Raw genomic sequence first — 22,959 nt, 5'->3', positions numbered from 1 at the left:
GCAACTGCCCCACCTCCATTCTGGTGGACTTAATTTCAGGTTTTCAAATCCCTCTTGACCACCCTTCCTGGGTGGAGGATGCTCAGGGTCGTGCGCGCAGCCACTGATTACCCGCACGCTTTCTTTAACTGGGGTGGACCCTCTCCCCAGTTTGCCCTATCTCTTTGATCTCTTCTTGGTTTCATCTTCTGTCCCAGGAGTCCATTCTTGGTCTGCCTCTCTTCCCACCCAGACCATGCCCAGCACTTCGGATAGAAACAAAATTTGATTGTTTCCCAAGCCTGGGTCTTGAATTTGAACCTCTTCCCTGAATTCCTCTTCTGTATCCTAAACTACCTTTAGGCTATCTCTCCTTGGATGCCCCAAGGTCCCTCAGATAGAGCACAGCCCCTCAGGACATTGCACTGGCTGTTTCTCTGCCTGGAGTGACCTTCCACCAGACAGCACAGGGTCTTTCCCTCACAGCCTCCCTTGGCCATCCCCCATACTCTCTCCGTCTGTGTCTGTCCCCTTCCACTAGGAAGTGAGTCCTCTCAGAGCTTTCCTTTTCATCTGCTCTGTCCGGTGTTTTATCCCCAGCATCTTGGAACAGTGCTTGGCATATTGTGGGCACTTACTACATGCTAGAAGGAAGGAGGGATGAAAGAAAGGAAGGAAGGAAGGATGGATGGAAGGAAGGGAGTAAATAAGGTACAAACCATCTCCTTGGTCCTACCTCAGGTTCTCCCCGCGCAGCCACTCCTTCCAATGCAATGATCTAAAACGCACATTGGGTCCTATGGGTCATAATTTTAAGCAAATCTTTCAGACCCTCCTGTACTCATAAACACTTAGCAGGTCCTGGTTTACAGTCTGCACTTCACCAGCCTCCCCAGCCTCACGGCTGACCACTCTCCTATAAGCGTCCCGTGCTCTACCCAGCACTTCCTAAATAGATGTGCCTTGTGAACAAATGGTCCCGGACAAAGAAATCTGGACAACTCAGCACACTGTTAAAAGATAAACTGAGGCATATTAAACTTTTTAAAGTTTCTTTGAGCAAAAATCAGTTAGGATTTGGCAGTACCTAATCAGAAGTAGTTAGGAGCACTCCAGCCACAGGAGCCAGGGGCAGGATTTTTATACAGAAGACACGGAAGCAAACCCAGGAAATTATTTGATTGGCATAGCCACAGTGGTTACGTTATTTGGGAAAACCCCATTGACTGATTGCGGTTTGTTGGTCTTCTCACCCTGGAGGCGTGGACAGGAACTGACTGCGGCTCGGGTCTGGGTTTGCTCGGATGGGCAACCACAGCATTGGAGCCACCTCATCTAAAGGCCTCCGTGTTTCATTACTTCAACAATACTGTGTCTCCGTTTCAAAGAACCACAAAGCCCACAGGCCGAGAAAGAAAATCATGTAATTAATAAACCAAATCTAAGACATTTTAAAGGAAAGCTGTTTAAGTTTGTTTAGTTCAGGTTTTTCAAACTTGTTATCTAGGAGCCCCTTTTTCCAAGGAAAAATTGTGAACAGGATCTCATAGAACACAGTCTGGGAAACGCTGCTCCATAAGACCACGTACAGCTCCCTCCTTCCTCCAGGCTCTACTTTCTAGTTCCTGTGTCTAGAAGGCCCATCCCTCCTTTGATGCTTGAAGAATTCCTCTAATTTCCATAACCCCCGTCCTATAAAGCTTAATGCAAGGTCACTTCCTCTCTGAAAACCCCCTCAGGGAGAACTGATCACCCTTCCTCCGGCCGCCATGGTATCCAGCACTCCCGTCTGTCACAGAACTCACCTTGTTTATTATTCCTGCTTATTTCCTGACTCCTCCACCAGCCTGTGGATTAATAGGGATCGGGGTCATTCACCTCTGTGCCCTCCACCCCCTATTACAGTGCGTGGACCACTGTAAGTGCTCGAAAATGTGTGATGAAGGAACGGGCTATTCAGAGGACATAACGTTGAAATTTATTTCCCTGGTATCAAACAGGAGGATGGGGGGAGATTATGAGGAATGTACAAAGAAATATTTACTCTGATTCAATTATGTGAGAAGTATCTTACCTTCTTTTGTGGAAAGGTATAAAAGAAACAAAAGCCACAGCCCAACAGGCGATGGTCTGGCCAGGACTTACCCACCCTGACTGAAATGCATTCAGCAGTCTGAAAGTGACTTCATGAGGAGCCAGGACTCCTAGAGTCAACCGTGTCCATTGTTGCCCCTGCCGGCCTCTAGAGACGGGAAACAAACAGCCCATCGCCAGACCACATAAAACACAGATGCCTCCCAAACCACAAGCTTGCCCTGGAAACTTGTCACAGTCATGCCAGCTGCCTCTGTGGGTACTTTCCACAGATTCTATCCAGACAGGGTGATTTTCTTGTTGCAGAAGAAAACAGCCTAAGGAGGCAAGCAAAAAGTAAACATGTGATCCTTTCCAATTTAATAATGAAAAATGTGAACTTCCATTTCGAAGTTCATATAAAACGGGAAGTCAAGGAGTTTGGGTCATTCAACTTCATACCATCCAGTACCTATTATGGTGCGTGGAAAATGGCAAGTACTTAGAAATGTGTGATGCACAAACTTCTGTAAAATGTGTAAAATTAAGAGACTTCAAGAGGTGCACAAAGCAAGGATATAAACCAGTTACTTTGCAAGGTTGTCTGAAAATGAGAACGAGTCCTGGCTTCTGGTCAACAACGGAAAGCCTGGGTAAGTCAGTGCTTCCAGCTTCGTTAGTCAGCTGTTGGACCAGCAGGACCAGGGAAGGGGGAAAGCCATACGGAGGAGGGTGCAGATTGCTCAACAAAGTGTCTTGCCATTCGCCTGACTAATAAGCCAGTGTACCAAGCTACCGGCCTGAAACATATGTATTTCCATGCAAAATGACTATCCCTGCCTCCTGATTCTTTTTGCAATGCCCATTCTCCAGGGTTCTGTCGATGGTAACCATAAAAAGGATAATCATTTCAGGGTCCTCCAAAGCAACTTAGTCACTAGGTGGGGGACAGTGATCTCTCATCAATTATGGTCTTTAAAAAATTTTTAAATCCTTTCCAAATGACTTAGACTAACTAATTTTATATTCCTAGTGTTGCCCAGGAAACAATTCTGTCTTATAATTGTATCCAGATCAATTTCCTGCTCTTGTCGTCCCTGTTGCGTGTTCTGGAAGGCTCCCCCCTGTGACTGCATTCTCTGGGCCCCTCTGCCCTCTGGCTTCCAGTTTTGTTCAGCCAGTGAGAGGCACCAACAGGAGATCAAAAGTTTGGAGAAGGAAGCAGCCAGGGCATTGCTTCCTGGCTCTTCCAGCTGTCCAGTGATTTTGGCAGTGGCTGCGGCTGCTATGACTACAACTCTTTCCACAGCTCCAGCTCTCATCTCCTTCGCTCTTGGCCTAGAGGGTAGTGGGATCCCACAGTTGGTTGTCATTGGCTGCCCCACCATTCTTGTTGATTCTCTTAAACTTCCCCCACCTAGACAAGAGTTTCTTCAAAAATTTCATATAATTTCAATAATTTTCATTTAAACACTTTGACTATGCCTTCTGACTGATATGTCACATTAAAGAGTTTCATTTTTATTCTAAGTATATCGAGAAACCTTTGAAATGTTTTAAGCATTGGGGGAGTACTGTGGGAGAAAAGTCATAATTAGATTTGAATTTCAAAAATATAACTCTGTCTATGGTTTGGGAAATAGATTGGAAAAAGATGAGAGTACATATGGGTAGATCAGTTAAGAGATTATTGTAATCGTCCAGATGAGAAACAATAGTGACTTGGACTATAGTGTTGGTAAAGGAGAAAATGGAGGATTCAAGAGATGTTTGAATGTGAAATCAATAACCTAAAGATGGAATCCAAATGGAGAGAGGGAGGAAGGTGAGAAATTGAAATGTCAAAGTAACTCCTTAGTTTTTGGGTTTTGATGAAGCTACACAATAAGAAATTCAGCATTGGAAGACCAGATTTCTAGGATAATGCTCATGATTTTGACTTAGGGTGGGTTCATTTTGAGCTGTCTTTAAAATATGTAAGTAGATATATAAATGCACAAGCCTAATAACTCAGAGGTCTAGACTTGAGATTTTCATTTGAGAGTTGTCTCTATATAAGTGTTAATTAACCTTGTGAATTATGACCCCTGGGAATGAGAAGTGCTCAATGTCCCAGATAAAAATCTTTTGGAGACTCTTTAGGGATCCTAAAAATGAAGACAAATGAACAAATATGTGAAGTGAACCTGCCAGTTGGTTTTTCATTGCCCAGATCAGATGTAAATATCTTAATACAAACATTAAAAATTTAAAATAGTAAAAAGAGCTATCTTTTATTAAGTACATATTATCTCATTTTTCATTACCGAAGTTTGATGCAAATCATTTTAATGCCTTGTGAAAGGATGCATGCTAAGTGAAAAGAGTGATGTACCTTATGTTCTCAAAAAGCATTTTTTTTTCACCCTGAAATCCTAGGACTTTATATGGCATGCATTTAAGTGAAGTTGCCATGGTAACGAACTGCAGAGAATTGCTGTTATTATTTGTGCTGTTTCATGTCCTAGCAATATGGCCTAGGTTCCTATCCATCTCACCCATATCCAATTTGAAAAACAACTTCTTCTTCATCCAAAGCCCATTTTCAGCAATTGCCAGAGACATTTTCCTGGCTTCTTATTTCTACAGCCTCTGAGAATATTTGCTGGGTCTGATCATGCTGTAAGATCTCGTCTTTATCCATCTTACAATTAAAATAGCTACATCTGAACATGTAGAAGAAAAACATCCAGTTTTGTAAACGTAAGCAAACAGGGCTACCTTTCGGCACAACAAGGGACATTATTTTAGTTACAAATGGGCATGCGTGTACACACACATGCATCCATGTACCGGAACATGTCATAAAACAGCGCTTACTTTGCCATTTGCAATCCATTCTCAAGTTTTCTATTCTATCCTGCTTGGGTTTTTAATATGCTGATTGAGGTCCCTCAACTCGGTTCATAATCCACTCCTGGGCTACAACCTCCAGGTTTGAAAACATCCTCTAAATCCTGGTTCCTCCCCCAATTTCATAGTTCTCTGTTTTCCCATTAATGCATCCTTGGACTCCACAATGACCCAGTGGTTGTCATTGGCTTTTGATGACCTTTGACCCAGAGTCCCGAGGTGGAAGGAGGAGGAAGACTGACAGGTGAGGCTAGCAGCTCTGTGAGGACAGCTCCGGGTGCATGTGTCTATGCACCTGTGTCTCCGTCACAGTCCCAGGGATCTCCTCATTTTGTCTGCTCTAAGGAGCTTAATGGTTTTGTTTGTTTTATCACACAGGCACATTTAGAGAAATTCTTGCCTGGGCTTAATGACGAGAGAAGATGTGCTTCTGCTGAGCAATTGGTATTGACTGAAGGACATTGCGAGGACGACCATGTCTCCGTTTTCTTGTCGGCTGCCAGAAACCTTCAGGCTAAACCCAAGTGTCCATTCTCTTCATGTCTAGACCCAAGGTCCCTTCTTATCCTTATTTTTCCTTCATCCCTATCTATATGCTATTCTGTAATTTGTATACCTTTGAAGACCGCCTTCTGGGACATCCCTGGATATGAAGGAAGAAGGAGCAGAAAGAACAATGGGTAGCCGTGCAATGAGGTGGTTAAGTGCACGAGTCCTGGAATCAGGCGGCTGAGTTAATCCTGACTCTCTCTCGCTCACAGAACCTGAGGGGCCCATAACTCAACCTCTGCCTGTGCTGGTTTCCCCGTCCATTAAATAAAGGCAATAAGAGCATCTTCCTCAGGGGCTTGTCGTGAGGCTTACAAGATGATGCTGAGAAGTACTGAGCAGAGTTTGTCATGTGTGGTAAGTGCTCAATTAGTTTAGCTATCGTTGTAAAAACAGAGAGATTTGAGTTTGTATGTGACTGTTTCCAGATACACACGCACATGCACACATCTCGCTGGTAGGCAGGATGCGGTATGAAGAAACATTAATAGCTCTTTATTGATCTGAAGCTAGTGGGATGAATGAAGGGGGAAATGGTGTTTTCATGACGTCCTGGTGCCTTCAGAAGGTTCACATGAAATTTTGGCTGTCTACTTGGGCCGCCATAACAGAAAACCACAGGCTGGGTGACTTAAACAACAGAAATGAATTTTCTCACAGTTTCGAAGGTTAGAAGTCCAAGCTCAAGGTGCCGGCAAGTTCCGTTCTTCCTGCCCCGGAGGCCACTCTCTTGGTGTGTCCTCACAGGGCCTCTTCTCTGTGTGAGTAGAGAAAGGGAGATCTCTGGAGTCTCTGTCTCTTCTTATAAGGACATAAGTCCTATTGGATCAGGACCCAACTCTTATGACCTCCTTTAGCCCTAGTCACCTCCTTGAAGGCCCTGTCTCCAAATATAGTCGCATATGTGTTAGGACCTCAGCGTAGGAATTTGAGGGGCTGCAATTTGGTCTATAACAGTAGTCGTTGGTAGAAAGGAGTCCAGGATCTGTCAAGGAGAGAGGAAAAATAAATAAACAAACAACTAGAGAATGAGATTTTTCCAGCCGGGAAAGGGGAGGAGAAGGGAGAGGAAAAGGAGTCACCGGGGGGAGGCCCTTGTCTACAGAACAAACAGCTCAGAGAAAGCAGGGCTGCTGCTGACACCTCCGCTGGAAAAGCCCCGGCTGTCCGTGTTTGCGAATCAGAGCTTCAGAGAATATGCACCAGGTGGGGGCGTTTCACGACAAGAGCGTGTGCCCAGGCTTATGTAACTGCTGCTGCTCCGGCCAGAACTGCCAGGGGGTCCGCTGCACCGTGGCCCCGCTTGCCTTAGGCCCACCAAGTGTTCAGGACAGCTTCCAACAGCCTCTCACCGCCTTGTCATCTTCTCTTGACCACTCAGCGTCAGCAAGGGCATTTTTTCAAATTTCGTTTGCAAAACTCTCTAAGCAATGTCTTTTAGACGAAATTACACTAGAGAAGAGGTGGTGGCTTGGAGCTAACACCTTGCCAGCTGTTATGAACCGGGGGAAGGGCATGTGAGTGTGTGTGCACAAGTGACAGGGCTTGAAAATCAGTCTGGTTTTCTTATAAGAAAACCCTCAAATCAGTCCCCTTTACCTTAAAGGAGTTAATATGAAAGCTGATATGAAAACCCTGTGTTCAAATATCCTTATAGTCAAACCCCAGCTGAAACGAAGATGCACTGGGATTAAGATGGGACAATGACCAAAGCTTTGTTTACAGAAACACCACACAGCAATTTAGCTTCTTAACTTATTAATCAATTTAGATTCTTTCCATCTTTACTAACAATAAAAATTATAGAGAAGATGAAGATGGAGAGGGCAGAGGAGGAGTAGGAGATGGCAAAGGAGGAAGGAGGCGGGCTGGAGGAGGAGGAGGGTCATGGGGAGGAGGGGGAGGGGGGAGGAGGGGGAAGGGTGGTCAAAGGGGCTGTGCATAAGAATCAGGCGGCGTCTGACTTCTCTGTCCTCCCGCGGCCCTCGGACTTGTGGTCTTTGGATGAAAGCGTGAATTTTGACACGTTTGGAGTCTCGGCTTCTTGCTCTGCGTACTTACAGGCTACTTCGCATCAGTGGTTTTGAAAGCTTTGCTGTTGTTTATTTTTATAGTTGTTCTTTTGTTCTCCCCCCCTTTTTTTTTTTTTTTGCAATGAGATTCGCTTTACTGAATAAAAGCTTACAGATGCCCAGTAAGGAATTCAGACAAAAGCAGAGGCCCTGGGCACGCAGAAGGGCTGCAGAGCTCGCCGCCTCCGTTAGGCAGCCACTGCTCCAAGGGCCCAGAGGCCTGGCGGGAATCAGGATGCGAGTGTCCCTGCCCTCCCCAGCTGGACGCCCCAGCCCCGTTACCGTCCCTCACTAACCCACGCTACGACAGGAGGTCTCCCTCGGACGCTGTCACAGAGCCACGCAGTCAGTGTGCTTTATGGTGACTTCTGCATAAGTGTCATTCTGTGGGCGCCTCTAGGAGTGAGATCCCTTCAAGAGGAACCAGCCCCCTCCATACCGCATCTTACTCTCAAAGAAGCAGCAAGATTACGGTCAATTTTAAATGTTTCCAAAAACTTTAATGAATTAATATCCATATCCTAGATGTATGATGCCCCCAACCTGGGAGATGGTCTGTGTCATCAGACTCAAGGGCAAGACTCAGTCACAGCGCAGGGTTGGTCTGCTCCCCTTCGACTCTCCCTGCCGCAGCAACGCCTGACTCCCCGCCATGTACAAGTCCCACACTGCAGATCAGGGCGCTGAGATTATTGCTGGAACAGTCGTGGGGACCATCCCACCACCACCATCATGCGTCTGCCCAGCCTCTGCAAAGCCTCATCTGAATTCAGCACGCTGCACAGCGGAGCCCGCCTGAGAATCCCGTCACTCAAACTTCAGTCCAGCAGCCAAACCATTTAACCCGGTGGCATCAAACGGTTCAGAAAATGGACTAAATTTAGAACATCCAAGTAAGCATGGAAGTTGTTTCCTGTCTGTATGGTTCCAAAGAGCTATTCTGGACACTGTAGCATTAAACAAAGCAGAACAAAGCAGTGTACCTGACAAGCAGCAAGGGCCTAAGTGAATCGGGTTTGGGAAGGGAACGAGGCTCTGATGAGCCTGGAGCTGTCACTCATGGGCAAGCGACAGAGCCAGACTGCGTCCGTCAACACACATTTTGGGAATGACTTCAGGACTCCCCACATTTGGGATCCCCTCGGTCACAGACTCTCAGAAATGGTCTACTGTGGCCACTTTTCTTTTTTAAGCATGTTAGATTAAAACCTTGTTCTCCAGCAATTTGTTCCCAGCCCAAGCTATTTCCAAGTAGAAAGCAATTATGTGAAATGTACCATCCGGTGACAAAAACAGAGTGAACATTTGATGCCTTTAAGCAATCATGCCTGCATTCTCTTTCGTTGGCCTAAAGCAGCTCACTGACTCCAAGTATGTGTCTCCTTCAGCTCCAACGTCGGGCAGCTACAAATGTGGGGAAAGAAAGTCTCGTGGTGAATCCCAAGGTTTCAGAAAAGCTCACAGACAGGGTGTGGTCCCCACGACGAGGCTGCATCAGTACATCAAGGCTCTTGGCTTCAGGCGGGAATTTTATCATCTTGGTGGAGTAAATATTCTTTTTTAAATCTCATGCTGATCCAAAGTTTTGATTAGCAGTTATCTAAGTCTTTGATTAATTAAAAAAATGATGAAACAGGGGCCGGCCCAGTGGCCGAGTGGTTAAAGTTCTGCACACTCTGCTTTGGCAGCCTGGGTTTGCGGGTTCAGGTCCTGGCTGTTGACCTCCATTCATCAGCCATGCTGTGGAGGCATCCACATACAAAACGGAGGAAGATTGGCATGAATATTAGCTCAGGGCTAAACTCCATCAAGCAAAAAAAAGAAGAAGAAGATTGGCAACTGATGTTAGCTCAGGGAGAATCTTCCTCACCAAAAAAACGAAAAAAAAGAGTTAAAACAATTTTTTTCATACCAAATGCAGTTTGGTAGATTATAGCTTTCCAAACATGGGACCCAAGAGAGGACAATAAGAAGAGGAGTCCTTGAGGGAGAAAATATTGGAAACTACTGAGAAATTACTCCAAGAGAGAAATTAAGTAAAATGTAGCCACAAAACTATTTATCCAGGCCTGCCTGTGATGATAGAAGTTTAAAGCAACACGAAAGACCCATAAGGGAAGATCTGTTAATAAATTATGATCCACCCACATAGCACAAATCCTAAGCCATCATTCAAAGATGCTGCAGACGGGAATTTGGTGAAATGGGGAAAATGTTCATAATGTATTACTAAGTGAAAAGCAGCAGGTTACGAAACAGCTTAATGCCGAGGATAAACCTAAAAAGGGGTTGTCTACAGATGGTAGGACCGTGTGTATTTTGTAATTTTCATTTGATTATCTGCAATTTCTAACTTTTCTGTGTACTTTTATAATAAGGAAAAAGCTAAAGTGAAATCTATAAAACTAAATGTCAAGGCCAGCAGAGGAAGGAAAATCATGATGCTAAACAACAGATAGATTTAGGGTCATCCCAAGTGCAATAAAATAGAATAAAAGGTTGTTGAAATAAAAATAAAGTGAGTTTGAGAAAATCCAAACGTGAATCTGCCTCCGTGTCTGGAAGCTCCTCCCAGGGCCCGCCCCCCCCCCCCCCCTGCCTGCAGGGAGCTCTCTCTTACTGCCTAGCTCTGCTTTTGAAAAATCCTTTTGCACTAATTTCAGAATCACGTTAAACATATTATTACACCTTTTTAAAAATGGCCACATTTAATTTTGTACTAATCTTAGCCTTTTTTATTCTAGGTTTTTTTCCCCCTTATTCTCCAACTAGTTTGAACACCCTTTGTGTGAAGGCAGCATCCTTGTGTTCTGCTTTTCCTGCAGCCTCTTCCTGCCTGAGTCCCGCCCTGAGATGCCACATCCCCAGTGCGGCGCCCTGTGTGCAGGAGGCGTTCCACACATGCCGGGCCCAGCGTCTGCGCGACCTTTTCCTGTCCTGTCAGACTGTGAATTTCTTGTGGGATGGGTCACGTCCTGCTCCTCTTCGCACCTGCCTTAGTGCCTTACCATAACTCCCGCACACAGCAAGAGCTCGGGAAATATTGGTGAACAAAGCAAGTGACCAAATTATGAGGACTGACCCCGCTTGTTGTAGGTCGACTAGACAATTCTAAGCCATTTCTGTCTCCCTTTAGCTCAGAAGTTCTCAGAGGGGGGCCAGTTTTGTTCCCCAAGGACATTTGGCCATGTCTGGAGACTTTTTTGAATGTCATGACTGGCGGAGGGGAGTCGTTACTGGCATCTGGTGGGTAGAGACCAGGGATGATGCTAAACATCCTACATGCAGAGGACAGACTCCCACAACAGAGAGCTGTCCAGCCCAACATGTCACCAGAGCCAAGGCGGAGAAACCCTGCTTTCGCTGTAAATGTACTTCTAAAAGCCATCCGCCCACCGCACTCATTTTCTTCCCTCCTCTTTGACTGCCCATTCTTAGCTTTTAGAGAAGGTGTCTCCAAGATTAGACTAGAAATCTGCAAGCCCACCTGGCCCAGCTTTGTCATCTCTGTACTGGTGGATAAGACCTGTCCCACCTACCTGTCAGGGTTATCGTGAGTGTAGAAGAAATCTTCAAATGCTTTCAGAAACAGACAGAGCACGTTAATCAGCCCTACTAAGATACTACAGAGGTGAAATGAGATACTCAGTAAAACATGAATATCACTCCCTCACCAATAAACATATTTATTTCCTATTCTGAGTCATCCAATAAGCATTTATTAAGCACTACCCATATAGAATAAAAATTGCTACTAGGTTTGTGATAAAAAGAAACCATGCGGGGCTGGCCCCATGGTCGAGTGGTTAAGTTCACGTGCTCTGCTGCAGGCGGCCCAGTGTTTTGTTGGTTCGAATCCTGGGCGCAGACATGGCACTGCTCATCAAACCACGCTGAGGCAGCATCCCACATGCCACAACTAGAAGGACCCACAACGAAGAATATACAACTATGTACCGGGGGGCTTTGGGGAGAAAAAAGGAAAAAAATAAAATCTTTAATTAAAAAAAAAAAAGAAACCATGCAGTTTCATAACACGAAGGTAAAATTGTAATCATTTCTGGGCTCTAGGCAACTAGAAATATTTTTGCTAAGTTGGAAAATGCTTTCCTTATTTCTCTAAATGGGCACAAAGTAGGGTTGCAGAAAGTGTGGCTGAGTTAAGCCCAGAACTCACTACTATGTCCATGTAATTAGACAATGATCTTTTCTTTTCTTTTTGCTGAGGAAGATTAGCCCTCAGTTAACATCTGTGCCAATCTTCCTCCACTTTATATGTGGGTCGCTGCCACAGCATGGCTGATGAATGGTGTAGGTCCATGCTTGGGATCCAAACCCACAAACCCAGGCCACCAAAGTGGAGTGCATCGAAGTTAACCACTACACCGCGGGGCCGGCCCCCAAGACAGAGATCGCGTTTGTTGAAGATTTTGCTGAAGTCTTATTTATATGACCTCTGCCTCCTCTGGTTTGGCTGCTGATATCAAAAGCTCTTGAATTCCTAGATCACTTGTGTTGAGAGCTCACTTTCAAGGAACTGCCCAAGAAAACATCGGAGTCTTCTGAAGGAAGGGGGTTCTCAGAACTTAAGAATACGGATCTTAAACAGAACAGAACAATGTCGAAAGGCAGGAGCAATTGTTTTAAAACAAACTGGGTCTATGGACTCTGATCCGGCTCCGGCGCAGGGCTCTGCCAGGATGGTGTACGGTGCGCACGGCTGTGCGTGGAGGACCCTCACGCCCCCGATCCTGGGACTGTGGCAACTCAATCTGTGCACACACGTAAGAGACCTGTTGCATTTTCCAATTTTTTCCTAAACTTATGGCCGAGGGGTTTTGCGAATTGGTCCCTGTGAGAATATGAGCCAATTGGAGAGCTCTGGAGGAAGAACGGTGTTTTAAAAAGTCTATGAGAAAACAAAATGCCGGGCACACTTATGACAGTTTTGAGTCAACAGCGTAGCTGTGTGAATTGATAGCTTTGTCATCTGTTTAACAGATATTCATAAAATGACTTTTACATAAATAAAGCAAGGGTAAGGTGTTGTGTTAAAGGCAAAGAAGTAAAGAAGAGCTTGCAATCTATCCAGAAACATACACGCAAGAAAATATGTCATCCGAGATACGTCATCAGGCAAGGAATGAGGTGCGTCACAGAGAGAGCAGCAAATTCAATAATTTCCATAGGTGGGAAGGTATCATGAGATCGAGAGTGACAGCAAAGGGGGATGAAGGACTCGGACATGGCCTTGAGTGAGAGGTACTGGTCAGGGGAAAAGGAAAACATGTTGGAGAGGAGCGCTAATGAGAGAAAAGCTGTGGAGGCGGAAATTCATTGACGCGTTCACAGTAAGCATCATTAAAGTCATTTTCGTGTCCAAGATGCTCTGCTAACTTCCACGGATACAAAATTGAATTCAACAGGCACTGTACCCTTACAGACCACACGGTCTAGTTCAAGGGCACAATTACAAACGCCAGCACTATAATCTCAGTAGCAATCTCCAAAGTGAGGGGCAAACCCTCCAAAGAGTGTGCAAGATGACCTGTTGGGGTACAGGAGAAAACAGATCTTCTAATTATATTTACTCTTAATGTAATTATTTAATTTGCAAATATATGTAAAAAGTGTACTACTATGGTAGTGTTTACATAATTTATAAATAACTATACATATAGTAGGGATGGGTGCTCAAAGATATTTGCCGATAATAGTGCACGATCAAAACCTGGCAGAGCCCTGCTGTGAGGCCACACCTGTCGCACTGGAAGGGCAAGCAATCCCCCGGGAACCCAAAGCTCTGAGGTTGCACAATGTCCACAGGGTGGAGGAGGGTGAGGACGGAGGAAGGAGAGCAGGGAGGTCGGCCGGGGAGGGGCAGATCTGGGGCTGCAGATGGGAGCTCCCGAGCAGTCCGCTCTCACAGGCGCGGACGGATGTTATAGAGGAGCTGAGGGGCTGAATTAGTCCGAGCAAGGGCACATTCTCACCTGCGGAAGCGGAATGCCCCATTCAAAAACTACGGAAATTCTAGCCAGAGAAGAACTCGTCTATAAAAAGGCCAAAGTTGTCTGTTCTTTGCAAGTTTTCTGACTCTAAACTAGGTATAAAAATCTCGCCTTTTACAGTAAGTTGAACATTCATAGTTCATACCCTTTGCAAGCTTATATCCGCAAACTAGTATTTTCTATTCAGAAGACTTCCTCTAAGAAGCCACATAAGGCTGAAATCTTCTAGCCTGTTCCTTCCCAATTAGCCATGCTCTGAATGAAGACACCGCCAAGGTTAATCACCCTTGCTGTCTATCAGTGCCTCATTTCCTCTCCAGAACGAAGGCTATAAGACACGTCAATCCTCGTTCCTCATATTCAACTTACACCATCTCCAGTGGAATGTCAAGTTCCCCAGACCTCTGGTTTAGCCCTCATGTGTATGCAGATGAAACTCAGTTTACAAAGCATTGCATCCAAGCCCAGAGGAAACACTGCTACACACCTCCATTTCGTTACCATGGAATATTTTGTTACCATGGAACGTGCTGTAAGTGAACCCTGGAGACAGAGAGATAGCACATAGCTGGAGATGACATTGTGAGGCGCGGCGTCACCCTGTTAGAGTCCCTGTCCTAATGTACTCGTGGGTGTTAGCACACAGAAGAAATCAGCGTCACCGGTGGCTGCTGGTTCACATGGCTGGCTGCTAATGTATTAAATCCATTATATTAATGTCCTTTAATTCAAACCAGAACTTGCAAACTTCATAAGCACAATTAGAATCCAGACTATCACCAAGGAGAAGGTTGTTTCACCTGATACTATACTGTGAAATCCTATCAGCTACTAGTGATGAGAAGAAATTCCTATTCTGAGAGCTTTAGGCTACTAATTAGCCATGGTCTCAGTACGCAAAATGTTAACAGACAGAGAGGAAATTCCAAATTATTCTAGAAGGAACCCTTGAATTTTCATAGCCTACCATGAAAAGAAAATATTTCCCAAGAAAAATGAAGTATTAATAAATCCTTGGTCATCCTTCTAACACAGGTAAAAGTTTTCCACAGAGAAGTCCCAGAGTTCTAAGATCTTTCTCCATCACACCCACCACGGAAGAGCACTCTGGAACAGAAGTGGTTCCGACGGACTAATTCCATTTCTCAATGTCAAACCGGAGTGAGCTGGTAAGACCGCACTGGGGAAGGTGGAAAACAGGACGGAGTTCGGAGCGGGATTAGAGACAGCTCCAATTGTTTGTGTAAAATGGAACTCTACAGTTAGGAAAAAAAATTACGGTAAGCGGGGTTATTTAATCCAAAATTAAACAAAATGATCCATCATCCTTCAAGTTTAGCTAATTAGCATCTTCTGGATAGGAAAGGTACATACTTAATTTTTTTTAAATAAGAAAAATATATAAATCTCTGAATGCTTTTACTATACTGTCCCAGTGATAAAATTTCAAAAGAGCCATTTATATTTTCTCTCAACTCAAATATTACTCTTGCTTCGTTTATCATCTGCCTGAAATTTCTTGAATGCCTTTCTCTAAGTGAAAACATAGGAATTCATTAGTGTGTCTCAAAGACAGCTGGACCACCCTATCATCTACTGGGGGACACAAAAGTTGCATTTAATCAAATGTAACCTCATCTGGAAAAGTTCTGCGCTCTGCATTAGAGCACATAGTCAAGAACAGGCTAGAATTTGGCAACTTTCCTTCATGGAACTCTGACACTGTCATTTCCTTTTTCTTTGTAGCCTCAAAACAGTTTCTTAGACTTAGGGATGCCCGTCTAGGTTTGGGGCTTCAATTATCTAGGCTAGTTGTACAGTTACTAGCTATTTAAGAAGATTACATTATTCAGTTGAACATATAACAGTGTCATCATTTACAGGTACCAGGATGGATGGATAGACAAATTGATGGATGGGCACAAAGACAGATGAGTGAATCCTGTGAGAAGCACGATAGTTTGTGTACTTACCAACAAATGAAGACCCGTAAACTCATTGTGGACATGCCAATGACAGTGATTGCTAATCATGTGTATTCAGCAACATATAAACACTCAGCCTTTACTTTCTCTTATTCAGATAAAATTTAATCCCCACTTTAAATGAAACATATGTGAAACATAGAGTGGTTTAAATTTTCCAGAAATATATCCCCCAAACACTACAGCATGGGTGATTTTATTATAACTAGTTCATATTTTTTTATTGTTCTATCATTAGTGAATGGAAATGTCCATCAAGCATGGGTTGAGAAAAAACGTCTAACCCCGGCTATGAATAGTAAATGTGCACTGTCCATGGAATCTATGAGCTGGAAATATCTGTAAAGATAATCTTGTCTAAAGTCCCACCCAATGCAGAAATTCCCAGTAAAACATCCAGGACAGATGGTCACCCTGTCTGCCTAAACCTACCAGCGGCCAGAAATGCCTTGGAAGGCAGCTCCTTCACAGTGGAAGTCTGTTTTCTCAAAGCTCCTTCTTTCTGCTGGGATGTGCATTCTTGTAACTTCTTGGTTGCCTATCCATCTACTAGATCTGTGAGACTGATTTTTAAGGGACCCAGGCTCACATCTAGTGACTGCCATTTTCTTTCAAGGGATCTCCACCAATTTGATATGAGGACAACAAGATGGGAGAGTGAAAGAAAATCCTGGATGTAAAAGTTATCATCCAAAAACATTTGAAAGTCTTAGAAGGCGTGTTGCTTCTAACACTGCGACATTTAACAGGGTTAAGTGCAAGGCCGAGCACAATTCAATAAACCGAGTGCCTAAGAAACAATAAAGGAGAGTTGACTTAGCGGAAACATATGTAAGAAACTGCCTCTCTTTCCATTCAGACTTCAAACACTGAGGCTGCACTTAATTAAAAATAACTAGGGAGAAACTACGTGTGAGTCAGTAGTGTGACATGGCCAAAAACACTGAACAATCTTAGCTTGACATTAATAGAAACATAATTTTTGTGAAGAAGGGAAGTAAGATTATCCCTTTTTTTATCTTGGTCAAAACACATCCTTGAACTCTGCCCTAGGGGTCTTTGGGCAAACTGAATGTGTCCACAATAGAGCCATCAGGGTGGCGAAGGATCTGGAAAGCATGTGGGATGTGAAAAGGGAACGGCGATGGTTCAGCTGGAGAAGGCAGACTGCAGACCGTGTTGTGGAAGGAGAGTGGCCTCAGGAGCAGAGAGCCGGGGACATAGATGGAAACGGCAGCGAGTCACAGTTCAGCCCACTGCAAAGAAAGGCCTTCCTAACACGGAAGCTGCACGGAGACTGCAGGGCTGTTTCACTGGCACGAGGAGTCTCCCAATGACAGCAGTGCGCGGGCACCAGCAGATGTACTTGCGATGGAAACGTGGCTGAAGGAAAGCAAGCACTGGAAACAGAATCAAGCGTTTATTGAAGGCCTCCGCCTTGCCAGCTGCTGGGCATCCAGCCTTCACCAGACAAGACAAGTGCTTACTCACGGCTTATCATCTAATTGGAAGGGAGTTGCATTAGACAGTCTTTAAATTTCCTTTTGGTCCTGAGAGTCTATGATACCATTAGTCTAATACGCTCTATTATACATGATATTACACAGAACTGGGAAGATTTTTCAAACGTGACTTTATAAATATTTCGGGGGAGAAAAGCTTTTTGTAACATTTGCTCCTTGATTCAACATTTACTGAGCGCCCATTATGTGCTGGGTACTGAGGTGCCACACGAGGAAGAGCATCCCATACAGGAGGCCACATCTGTAATTGTAACCACCCTCTAAAGCCTGTCTCCTCCAGCGCTTTGGCCAGCTCGGAGTCACACCACCACTGCATGCGACGACCATATACTCTATCTCCCAAAGCAGGACATTTTTGAAAGTGAAAGGGTGCTATTAATAATTGCACCAAGATAAGAGTCCAGACAAACCAGGACACCTGGTCACCCTGTTCACAAGGCTCTGGAGCAAAGGGAAGCCCAGGCCTTCTGAGAACAATAAATCCTCTTGGAAGTTGAGTATGTAGACTGAACATCCACTGGTTTCTCAACCCAGCACCTCCTCCACTCCTGGAAAGTGCTCCTCCCCACTCTGTCCCTTTCATAAATGTGATTCTTAATCACTTGATTCATCCACAGTTGGGCAGCAGACCCAATCAGGGTCTGTCCCAGAGATATTTTTAGAACTGGTCCTCCCTGGCAGTGAGACCTACAGGATATAAGCTTGGGTGTTGTCTACATCCAGAGAATGAAGTCAACTCCCAGAGCAGTTGAGAGAGACCCCAGCAGGTTGCCTCCCTAGCTCCAGTCTCTCTGATGCTCCCTTCTGCATCCAGTGTTTCCTGTGACTTGCTTGCATGACCTTTTATTTACGATAGATATACCAATATTCTTCTAATATTTCTCCCTTTTTACTTTAGCTAGTTTGAGTTGGCTTTATGGTACTTTTAATCCAAATTGCACTGACTAATCCGACATGCAAAGCAATAGTTTAAGTAGAAAGATGGCTCCCTAAAAGCTTGTCCTTCGCCCCTCACCTGTAGACTTGGCCCTCCCTGTTCTAGTTCCCAGGACAGAAGGTATTTAAGCAATTCTGAGGCTTGGCATCAATTCACCTTTACTCTTCACTCACCCCCAACCTTGAGCATATGTTTGAAAGATGTACTCTCACCTGGCCTCTGAGACCCTCCCCATCTTTACCACCAACTGGTGTTGCTGGGCATCTTTTTTGGCTCCTGTTCCTGAGTCTCTGTTCTGGTAACTTGTACCTATCACAGGTCTGTCTCAGGTCAGGGTCCTTGCAGTGATTTTATCCATTTTCCTCCCTAGAGACTAACCCCTTCAGCTGTGGACGTGGACCCGTTACCTGCAACGGATGCTTCTTAGTCCTTGCTGGTCTTGCCCTCTCTGTAGCATTAACACTGCTGTCTGTGTATTCTTTCTTGAATTTGTCTTTTCTTTTGACTCCTAGGACCTCAGTTTCTTCCCATTCTTGTCTCACTGTTCTAAGCACTCCTCAACGTTTTCTCAAATCATCTCTAGCTTTGTCTGTTGCGAAAGTGTTAGAGATCGTGGAGGATCCATCTACTCGCTCTTCTCTTCTGTTCTTCCTACACAATTTAGTTAAATCTCATGGTATCAATGACCTCCAAAGGCTGATGACTATTGTATTTTTCCAGGCCAGGTCTTTCTTGAGCTCCTGATTCATAAATTCAGCTGTCTGTTGGACATCTTCTACGGAGTGACCCATTAAGTGCATCAAACTCAAAGCATCCAAAACTGAACTCATCTTTTCCATTAAATTGTACCATTTCTGATATTCTCATTTTCTTCAAATAGCATTACTATCCACTCTAGTACCTAAAACAGAAACCCAGGAGACCATCCTAGCTCCTTCCACTTGCTGGCTCTACATTTTAGAAGTCACTATGCCCTATTAACACCTCCTAATAACTCTTCGGTTTTTTTTTTGTTTTTTTTTTTGGTGAGGAAGATTGTCCTTGAGCTAACATCTGTGCCAATCTTCCTCTATTTTGTATGTGGGATGCTGCCACAGCATGGCTTGATGATCAGTGTGTAGGTCCGCACCCAGGATCTGAACCCGTGAAACTCGGGCCACTGAAGCAGAGCGTATGAACTTAACCACTACGCCACCAGGCCTTCCTCTCCTCCTAATAATTCTTGAAGCTGTCCCTACCCACCAGTTCTCACTTCCAACGCCTTAGTTAAGGTCTGTTTCTTTTCTTTCTTTAACTGTTGCAATGGCATCTTAAATGGTTTTCCTTCATCCAGTCCCCACTCCTTCAAATAACCTTCTTTCCTGCTGCCATGATAGTATTTCCAAAATACTCTCAAATTTAGAATTCTCTGGTGACTCTCCATTGTCTACAGAACAATGTGCAGTCTCCTCAGTAAGGCATGTGAAGTCCCTCTGGATCTGGCCTAGCCACACCCCCTAGACTCTTCTTCCCACACCTCATCACTTGTATATGGACGGCCAGCCACATGGAACCGGCGGTCTTTTTCTTAATGGGTGCTCCCTATTCTCCTTCCATGCAGGTTGTAAAATTCCTTGTAGCTCTGCCCTGTTCTTTTGGAGTGTTGACTCTGAGTTTGTTGCCCCTTGAAATCCATGTTGTAAGAAACTCGTCACATGAAGAAGTCACATGTCAGCGCTGCGGTCCCAGCAGAGCCCAGCCCAGGTACCAAACATTAATGAAGAATTCTCCAGATGACTCTGGCCCCAGATGTCTGAGTGACCCCAGCTGTCTGAGTGACCCCAGCCCTCCCTGTGGAGACCCCAGACATCATATGGCAGAGCAAACCCTCACTGCTGTGCCTGTCTGAGTTCTGACCCACACAGGCATGAGCATAAGAACATGACTGTTGGTTGCATCACTGTTTGGGATGGTTTGTTGCACAGCAATAGATGACTGAAACCTTGAGCTACCCGGCACACTCAGTTCTAGGCTGCTTCTCTCCTTCTTTCGTGGTTTGCCCCTCGGGTACAGTCCTCCCCGCAGTGCTTGTGATGGTCGCCTTCATGAAGAGTGTGGTTTACTCTTACCTTCTGCTCCAGCACCTTGCACACAGAAGACTTGCACTGAATGTCCTTGAAGTGGTCCCTGAGCCTCTTTCTAGCTGGTTACTCTTGACTGTGTCATAGGTACCCAGCGGCACCTTCGCCTACTCCATCTTGTGTTCTCAATTGCTGACGGTGGCCCATAGAACCATCTTTGACGCTCAAGGTAAGTCCTTCAGCAACCACAGCTCCAGGAGTTCACCAGACCCTTGCCTACTGCAGAAGTCAGACTAGTTTCAATTCAGCTTCTCCCTAGTGAGCTCTAAGCAGTTATGCAAGGCTTGGCAGGGGTCCTAAGAAACGCCATGGATCCATGGAAAAGTGGGAGAGAAAGAAAGTCGTCTCTGAGTACCAACTGTGTGTCAGGATCTATGCCACAAGATCTCCATAGATTTTCTGACCTCATCCTCTCAGCAACTCTGAAATACACAATTCAATTTTCATTGTATGGATGAAGAAGCTGAGGGTCAGTGAAGTTTAGTAACCTATGTAGGGCCACTCAGCTGGCAGAATGATCAACCCAAGCCAAATGTCCAAAGCTGACATCCATCCCACATGCCAGACCTTCTGGGAGACTCTCCTGTCCAGAGAAGCACTTGCCCTGTGAGAGGGCTGATGGATAAAATTTCACAAGTCAAATTTTATTTTGATGACTTTAACCACAAAGGAGACTTATCCTCTGGTAAAATGCTAAATATCTAAAAACAACGTAATAAGTATAATCCATCAATAATGCTTCAGGATGCATGTATTTACTCAAGGGCAGGTCTGACTGGGAAGGGGGCTCAGGGAAGGGAGAGGAAGGAAGCAAGAACACACAGAGGCCTGAGGGAGCGGAAGGAGTGGTCTCAAGGTGCAGTGGAGGGAAACTGCAGGAGGGAAGGCCTGGAGTCTAAGACAAAAGGCCTTTCCCTGGAGACTTGGGTGGGGCCACGTCCTGGGAAGAGTCAGAGGGTCTGGCACATCCCTTTGCAGAAGACAGACAGGAAGCAGAGAACTTCTACTTCTAAGCAGAGGAGTTTAAAACTTTGTTAAACCAAAGACTACAAAAAAAGAAAAAATCCCCAAATGAAAGTTGAAATGAAAGCTTACATTCTAGTTGGCAGGATTATATTTTGCAATTTTCATTAATGTTAATTTTTACTATTCTTTTTACTTACACATAAATTGATTTTTTATTTTCATGGTTGGCGAAAGACTCACGCACAGCAAAGTTGGGATCAGGATCAATTTCTATTTCTTTTTCATTAGATCAATATCTTTTAGTGAAAGACAATTGATTAATATGTTAGAAAAAAAATAAGACTCTTTCACCCAAGAATCAGTGACTTACATCTGAGTCAAAGAATTACCAAAGGCCAGTCTCTGTTCTTCCTGCTGAGCAAGTCCTGGGATCTTGGGTCAAGCTGCCACTTTGATGCCATTAGAAAAATCGAGTAAGTGCATTTTGGCAATCTATAGTGTCCTAGCATTCACTCCCTGCATGCTTATAAGTAACCCATATATATGTGCATGAGGGACTAGAAAACAAAATCGCAGTTTGAAATCTGGTTTCCTAAGCAAGAAGCTCAGAGATTGCTGAATAAGACCTGCTTATACAAAATTAGCGGATTTTCCTCCAAGCGGGGATGCATTCCTCTCTCTCTGTCTCCGAGTTGAAGTTATAGTTATGCCAATGCCCCCACTGGGGCTTGTTCTACCATTGAGTGAAGACGTCATCTATTTTAAGAAACACACACACACGCATTAAACTTAGATTTCCACAAAATCCCTTTAAATACTATATGAAATATATAGAGAGCCAAGACTCCAATGCCGAGCCATCCAGGAGCCATCCCAGCTTCCAGGACTCAGTTCTGCTCTTTGCTCCATTCCCCAAACAACTATGGGAATCCTACGGTGACTTGGTCCAAGAAGCGAGAACTCTCTCTCATGCACTTTGTTCTGCATCATTCTCTCACTCAACAAAGATAGACGAAGCTTCTTTCAGGTGGCAGGGACTTTACCAGACTCTGGAAATGGCCAGATAGGTTAGATAAACGGGTGCCCCACTCATATGAAGCTTACATTCTAGTGAGGGAGCCAGACAGTAATAGAAGCGAGAAATTGACCTAAGAGTACAGTCACGGATTGTGATCATCGCCATGAAGAACACAGGCAGAGTAACAGGATGCAGTGATTGCAGGGGGGAGGGTGTCGATTTTAGATGCCAATGACTGGGAAATGCATCTCTGGGAGGACAACAACTGAACTGAGCCTGATGGAGAAGAGAACGCCAACCACATGAAGAGCCAGAGCGGAGCATTGTGACCTGGGACTGTCCAGGGCAGAGGCCCTGAGGCAGACACACCATGGCAGGCTTTAGAAACTGTTAGAAGGAAGGAGATGAAGTGAAGACTTCAAAATACACAATGCAAAAACTTGACAAAAGTAAAAGGAGAAATAGACAAATCCACAAATCATAATCAGAGATTTTAACACATAGCGACTTACCATAAAACTTAGCAGTGTAAAATAGCAAGCATGTCTTCTATTGCAGTTCCTGTAAGGCAGGTGTTCTGGCACCTTAGCTGGGTGGTTCTACTGCACAGCTCTCGTGAGGCTGCTGTCAAGATGGCAGCTGGGGCTGCATCATCTGAAGGCTAGAGTTGGGTGGGAGGACCCACTTTCACTCTTGTGGCCTCAACTCCTCACTGGCTGTGAGCAAGAGGCCTCGGCTTCTCCCCACATGGACTTCTTCACAGGGCTTCTCAAGTGTCTTCTGGACATGCAGCTGGTCTCCCAGAGTGAAGAATCTAAAAGAGAGAGGAAGCCA

General features: G+C 44.8%; 1 long non-coding RNA gene across 1 annotated transcript; it reads right to left on the bottom strand.

Annotated features, from left to right (window-relative positions):
* Positions 1–4,299: 4,299 nt before the first annotated feature.
* Positions 4,300–22,939, bottom strand: LOC139083423 (uncharacterized). The gene is made up of 2 exons (XR_011540137.1): positions 22,638–22,939; positions 4,300–6,478 (listed from the first exon to the last, which is right to left on the bottom strand). It is a non-coding gene; the product is annotated as an uncharacterized lncRNA (long non-coding RNA).
* Positions 22,940–22,959: the final 20 nt, after the last annotated feature.

The sequence above is a fragment of the Equus przewalskii genome, chromosome 5, assembly GCF_037783145.1.
Source record: "Equus przewalskii isolate Varuska chromosome 5, EquPr2, whole genome shotgun sequence".
NCBI classification, from domain to species: Eukaryota; Metazoa; Chordata; class Mammalia; order Perissodactyla; family Equidae; genus Equus; species Equus przewalskii.
Note: the sequence above shows the minus strand (reverse complement) of the source record. Positions and strands in the feature narration are given on the sequence as shown.